This window comes from Lepidothrix coronata, unplaced genomic scaffold (assembly GCF_001604755.1).
Source record: "Lepidothrix coronata isolate B3197 unplaced genomic scaffold, Lepidothrix_coronata-1.0 Scaffold53, whole genome shotgun sequence".
Taxonomy (NCBI): Eukaryota; Metazoa; Chordata; class Aves; order Passeriformes; family Pipridae; genus Lepidothrix; species Lepidothrix coronata.
In genome coordinates, this window is record NW_016690233.1 from 1,938,053 (window position 1) to 1,945,290 (window position 7,238).

A 7,238-nucleotide genomic window follows, 5' to 3' on the forward strand; every position below is an offset into this window, starting at 1 on the left:
TTTTTCTTTTTCTTTTTCTTTTTCTTTCCCCAGCATGCTATTACCTAGGAGAAAAAATGGAAAATCTGTCCAGAAGTGTTACTGGACAGAAAACTTAGCCCATACAGCTTCCAAATGGAGGACAGCCTAGCTTTCAAGACAGTCAATTTGAATAGTTTACAGCAAAATGTTTACATTAGATACTGTTTTATAGGTTGGCATTTTGAACAGCTTTGTACTTTAGCAAAAAACCTTTACTTACAAGAATTTTAATTTGTGAAGCAGTCGTGGCTTTTTGCTGTTACTGAGCTGAGATTTAAATGCACTTTTATCAGACTTTCTCTGTAAATTTCAGAAAAGACAAAGGTCCAATTTTGTATTCCTTATGTTAGGCATCAACTGTTTATGTAAGTGGTCCAGTCAAGAATTAACCAGAATTGGTCATGCATTTTGAAATGTCAGCCACACATTCAATAATAGGAGTGACACATGGACTCTCACAAAGAAAACTTTCCTGCTCCCTTTGCACTAGGAAGGAGGTTTGTGTCCCATTTCCCACACAGCGAATTAAGACCGTATAGATGAATTGCAGATCTGGCATACACAGGAGCGCAAAGAGAAGAGTTTCAGAGACCTACATTGAAAATTTATGATCTACTTTGACTAAATTAGCAATATTACAGGTCTAACAGCATTACTTCCAGAAGAACAAGCAGCGCTTCTCCAATGTTGCTCGGAGAAGGACCAGGAAGATTAACTTTTACCAAAGCAGTTTAGAGTTAGAAAGTTTCTTTAGTACCAGTCTAAGACTGGATAAATAGCACAGCAGGCTAACCAAGTAATGAGGAATTACAGAAAGTTCCCTTCTTTGGATCAAAAAAAAAAGCAGAATGAAGACCAAACATCTATAAGGGTTATGTACACATATTTTTAATTCTTTTCTGAAAACAAAGGTCCTAAGGCAACCTTTCTGCCATCCTATCATCACAGGATGTGTGTCTGAGGTGTGATTCTTTATGATGTCATTACTGTAAAATTTTGTGATTTAATATTCATCCCCACACCAGAAGGAACAGTGAGGCACACCAGTAGGTGGAGGAGCCCCAGCCACCTTCTCCAACCTCTGGATACCCATCATTATGGAAAAGGTGGCATCATTATGGGATGCAGAGGATGAATATTTTTGGGTTGTACATGAGTTATAATAAATCTGTTGAAGACTTCAGAATTTAGCATCAGGTCTCAGACATCTCCATTAAAAATGGTTCCTATCATCTTGAATTTATTGTTGTGTCTCCTCCCTGGAATTTATTAACAGCTCACTTTCTCATTAGCCCTCATGATCTTATCTCAGAGGTTCTGCAGTTTGGCGTTTTAATTTGAATTGAGCTACAAGCGCTCCACAATTATAGCACAAGCTCAGGTTTTGATTAAAAACATATAAAGCAAGCTTCAACCTTTCAACCTGAAAATATGAATGAAGCAGTTGCAGAATTCAGAAAACAATGAAAAGTCCTGAGAATATTTGTTACCTTCTGGAACTTAAAATTTCAGAATCATCCATGAGCTTGGCACACTTGGGACTGGGTGGTACTGTATCTGTCTCTTCACTTGAAGTGTCAAACCTGTTCTGAGCATCTGGACATGTTTTTCCTTAAATTGCCAGGAGCTTGTAACCGCTGTCCTGCTGAGAATTGATTCCTCAGTAAAAATCTCCAGTTCTGCATAATGAAAATAGGACAACACTGGAATCCATGGAATAAAATTGCAAGGCTTATAAGCCTGTTAATTAAGACTGTTATTCTTTCTGATTGATTATCTATTTACTTAATTAAATAGGCCTGCAATCTTTAGATCACTTAACCTTTCTCTGACACACTGTAGTGCCAACTTCCATTGCTTCCTCAAAGTAATAATTTTGCTCATTTTGCCATTCAAATAGCAGTGCTCTGTCTTATATGGGTTTCCATGTGGGATTCATCCCTGCCTCTAGTGCTTTACAGAAATGTCTCACCAGGCAGTGCTCTTTGGAGCTGCGTGCCTTTTAAATGGTTGCATTTAGGCTAACCTAAGTAAATCATCTTTGGGTTAATGAGAATTATTTTCACACAGTGTATATGGCACATAACTAGGCAAGGGAATATTTTCAAAGGTACTAAAGACCAGTTAGAGGCATAACATTTTCCCAGAGAAAAGTCATAGACAATTAGATGTCTGACAGACATAGCGGCCATTGAAAATCCTTTTCAATACAGTCTTAAATTGTCTTCTAAAATGCCACTTTAGAAGTTCAAAGTATATAGGTAAGGATCTATTTCCCTGTGAGTCAAAATTTAGGTTCAACTAAGCACCTTTTTTATTATTCTCCATATGGGAATACTGTTTACTTCTAAAAATAAATACACCCACCACAGATTCCTTGAGAACAAGTACATGGAATGAATGTATGAAAATAGTTAACATAATGAACTGCAGCATAAAGGGGATGCATCTTGCTACTGACTCCTCAAGCCAGAGGTCAAGTATATAAATGGGAAAAACTGAAAACTAAAGACTAGTCATCAAACTAGTGGGAATTGAAATGTTACCATCCTTCTGGTTTAGGTACCAGAAGGAGGGACAAAAGAGTTTCCCCTACTGATATGTGACAGAAAGGTAAGCACAAACTGAGCACCAAAAGTTCCTTGACACTGAGAACTAAACTAAAAGTTTTAAGGATTATCTCCCTTTGAGTGTCCTTGTATGTTTTATATAACAAAAGGTGTTAGGCAACAGCCTTTTTTGACAAGATTTATGGTAAATACATAGGTTTATCATGGACATATATCACAAAGTACTCAAGTTTGATATATCCTGAAGTCTGAATAATAATCTAAAAGCCATTGTCTTCTAGCTGAAGCGCAAAGGCAAACTGAAGCTGAGTGAATTTCCACTATAGCTCACCTAGAGCTGGTGGTCTTGCATGACAGATCTGCTCCATTCCTTCTATTTTCAATGCACAGTGACTCCCTTCATCAAGGCTTCATTCCGCAGAGGGGAACTGTATTGTTTATAATAACTATTGATGACAAAATTATACTTTTGACACTGCTTTCCATGAAGTAAAGCTTCCTGTAAGAATGACCGTAATGAATTTTGCTCTTGAACAAGGCACATGTGGCACTGTGGCATGCCAGAACAAGGCATAGCAGGGGCAAGTTCTGTTGTTTTCCCTTCATTAAGCATGTCAGGAAAGTTGGGGACCATTGTTTTAATTAACTATATGACATCTCTGACTGAGCTATCAGTCAGAGATATTCAGCTATTCAACTTTTCCTTGGCCTCACTACTGTAAAGAAATTGCTGGGTTACTGGGTAGCTACTGCTGACATCAACACAAAAATGGTGTTTGGTTATTCTCAACCCCAAGAGCCCTCAAAATTTGGAACATCTATGAATATGTATGATTTGGTTCCATTTCTCCTCGTGCATCACTGAGAGAAGTCCTATGGGACCCTATAACTCAAAGGTAGTGAACCTGCCACTCACACCTGTTAAGACTTACTGACAGAGGGGAAAATTACCTGAGCTGCTGACTCTTGGTCCCCCCAGGGGCACCACCAGAAGGATTGAGCTCAGCTCTGTCTTTATGGTCTGCAGCCAAGAAGGCACTTTTTTCCCTTAACCTGAACAAAGCTGATGTGAAACTGAAACATGATAACAGGGAGACTCAGTGCAAAACATGGACACCAGAATTAGGTGTCTGTATGAGTTGTTTGCCCAGCAGAGCCACATGCTCCATTACAGAAAGTGGAGAAGCAATTGGTACAGCCAAGGGTGCCTCAAAGCTCCTCAGCACATCATTTCCAAATTTTTTTGGAGAAAAGTATCAAGTGTAAGTAAGCTTTGCTGGTGTAATATGGTGATAACCTCAGTAGCTCAGCTCTTGCCATGCAATATAAACAGCAGGGGTCCTTCACACAATTCAAGGCATCTCAAGTTTCAAACAGAGAGTTGGCTTTTGGATTTTTTAGGCCTTCCTTAGCAACAGGGGTCAGAAATCTAAGGAAGTATTCCATATCATCCTTTAACGTAACACAACATATAAATAAGGCACAGATAAGAGAGCTCACTCCCTTCTCTCTTCCGGTTGAAGGCGACAGGTCTCTCTGCGGACGTCTTTGCCTGTATAGGCCAGGGCCTGCCTGCTCAGGCCTGCCGTTATCTCCGTTTCCTTCAGGAGGCGTGGGGAGTTGGTTGGTTCTTCCAGCGGTTCTGCTGTCTCATTCAGGGAAGTATTCAATTCATTTTTTTTATTTATTTCCTAGCTCTCTATTAACGGAATATTTGGAGGATATTTGGGGGGTTTTTTTTAGTGTTTTTTATCCTTTTTTCTCCCTCCCTTTTCCTCCCCCACCCCATCCCAGGAGCTCCCTATTGTGTGTATAATATATTCAAATTGTATATATAATTGTAAATATATATGTAAATATATGTTTTTTATATAATTCTGTTTCGTTCCGACTTCGGTTTTTCTGTGGTTCTTTTTTTTTCCCTCACTTGAGAGAGCAGGGAGGAGACAACTTGGACTTGGCAAGAGAGAGCCAAGCCAAACTTACACATAATGGCAGAGCTTTGATGAAATAGGATGCTTGTAAAGGGGACAGATAACCTGTTAGCCAGACAGGCAGCAAATTCAGAACTGTACTCACACGGGCACATATGCAGTTCAGGGTGTCGTGGTTTAATCCCAGACAGCAACTCAGCCCCACACAGCTGCTTGCCCACTCCCTCCCAGTGGGATGGGGGAGACAGCTAGAAGAAAAAAGTGAGAAAATTTGTGGGTTGAGATAAAAACCAGTTTAATAGGTAAGAGAAGCAAAAGGGAAACAAGGAATTAATTTACCACTTCACATGAGCAGACAGGTGTTCAGTCATGACCAGGAAAGCAAGGCTCCAATATGTGTAAAGGTGACTTGGGAAGAAATAACTCTATCACTTTGAATGTCCCTGTTGCTTTCTTCTTCTTCCCCCAGCTTTACATGCTGAACATGAAGACCTATGGTATGGAATATCCCTTGGGTCAGTTGAGGTCAGCTGTCTCAGCTGTGTCCCTCCCAACACATTATGCACCCACAGCCTCCTCGCTGGTGGGGTGGGGTGAGAAGCTACTATGAAGAAAATTTTTATCCCAGCCAAAAACAACACAAAGGTCATTCTTACCCTTACCACAATCAAGGAAGTCATGCCCACATTAACAAATCACCTCATTTGCACAGGCACTAGTCAATTTGTTACCTAAGGAGCCCTGAAGAAGATATAAACTTGAGTGACATTTAAACTATTTGTTTCTGTTCAGTCCACAGCTCTAAAGGTGCCAATTGAAAAAGACAGCAAAGCATTAAAAGGTAGTGTTTTAGTCTGGTTGCAATGAGAATTTGCTATTAGTTACTAAAGAATTCTGAACAGCTGCTGGAACTGACTCCCCAGCAAAACGCCAGAAGCTTCTTGAGACATATAAGTCATAGGATGACCAGGACTTTTAACATTACACAAAAATACGTTTTTTACCTACGTCTTTTGGGTGTTCCTTAGCATTTAAATTTAGATTCCATTATACCTTTGTATACATTTTAATGGCTATATAGATTTTGTAACAGCATTCTCAGAGTTGTGAGATGGAGGTTATTTTGGAGCACAAATTTGCTTCAACCAACCACACTCTAATAGAACCTGGAGAGGAAAAAGACCTATTAGTTTGTCTACTCCATTTTTCTGGCCACGGTAAAATTGTTCCCTAAAGTGTATTTTGCAATACTTTGCAGAGACTACTTCTATTTTACCAAAGAGCTGAGCAGTGACCACTGCTACTCATGGGATATTTTACTGCAGCTTATTATTTTCACATTTATGAAGTATTTTTCCAGACATTCGGTCTTGTAAATTTTCTTTCCTTTTTTTTTTTAAATGTCTGTTTTAAATGTCTGTTTATACCCCCTGTAATTAATTGAAAAGTTTACCTAAATTATATTATTAGTAAATGTGAAAAGTATTCTACAATGAATAAACAGTATGTTTTCTCTTGTCACAAACTTGCCAAAAATTACATTTTGTTTTTCAGTAACCGGCCTATGTAAAAGATAAGAATCTACTGTTACCAGCAATTTATTAAGCAATTCTTCTGGCTGAAAGGGGAGTTTTTCAGATATGTCTGATGTCCAGAAACTCAAACACACCAGGCACCGAAAGTAGCATTTAGGGAGAATGCACTCCTAAATATAAACCCTGAAAGCTTCTGGCTCAGCTTCTGTGTAATTCTGAAGTGACAATCTTTGCCACTTCCAAGCTAAAATGTCTCTTGCTGCCTGATGAAAATCTTAAAGTAGATCTGACAATTTAATTTGAGGTCTGAATTTTCTCCAAATTGAAGAATGTTTGGATCTAGGATTTTAGTTTATATTTATCTGTAAAGCTAGAGAAAAGTTTAATATTTTGTCCATGTTTTCAGGAAGGAAGTCCTTGTATTTCTTAAACTCTCCCCTATGGTTGCTTTGTCACTTCTAACCTGGCATGCCAAAAATGGTAGGTAAAGACAGGATTAAGTGGGAATAATCTCTTCCCCTTTAGCAAAATTCACTGTGATATTGTCCATCAGAGCACATGTTTCAAGGCAACAGTGCAGGAAAAAATACAAAAATATGTGTGTATATATGAAAAGCCAAGCCAAACAAAACAAACATTGATGGCCAGGAAAGTGAAATTAAAAAAAAACAAACAAACAAGCAGGTGTCTGAGTGTTATGGTACCCTAGAACACTCATAAGTGCAAGTGTTCTGCCCACCCTGATTAAGGGTTTTGCTTAGTCCCAGATCAAGCATCACATTTTTCCTCAAGATTCATTTTATGTTCTTAGCCATATCCTATCAGACTAGAACTGCAAGATTACATTCAGCTAGAGCTAAAATTCAGATGCTTTAAGAAACCAGGCTTTATGCAGCAGTTCCTCTTTGCAAATTTTACTGCCCTTGTTACTTTTAATTTACTCAATTTTCTACCTGTGTCACTGTGAGAATACTCTCTTGATATTTTTTCATCCTTTTTCCAGATTTGGATCTTACTTTCTCTTCAGTCCATGCTGACTTGTCTCTAATTGATGGTTTAGTAGCACCATGTGCAAAGTGGCTCCTGAGCTGTGTTTAATCATTGCAGTAATTTATCTTGGGTAGAGAAGTAAGTTTTACTCATTTGTGCTTTTAGGAAGAGATATTTGGCATCTAAAG

The 7,238-nt window shown here is 38.6% G+C and overlaps 1 long non-coding RNA gene across 1 annotated transcript; it reads right to left on the minus strand.

The window, feature by feature from the left end:
- Window positions 1-1,513: 1,513 nt before the first annotated feature.
- Window positions 1,514-4,194, minus strand: LOC108497888. Its single transcript, XR_001874996.1, has 3 exons — window positions 4,092-4,194; window positions 2,923-3,037; window positions 1,514-1,700 (listed from the first exon to the last, which is right to left on the minus strand). It is a non-coding gene; the product is annotated as an uncharacterized LOC108497888 (long non-coding RNA).
- Between the last annotated feature and the right edge of the window lie 3,044 nt (window positions 4,195-7,238).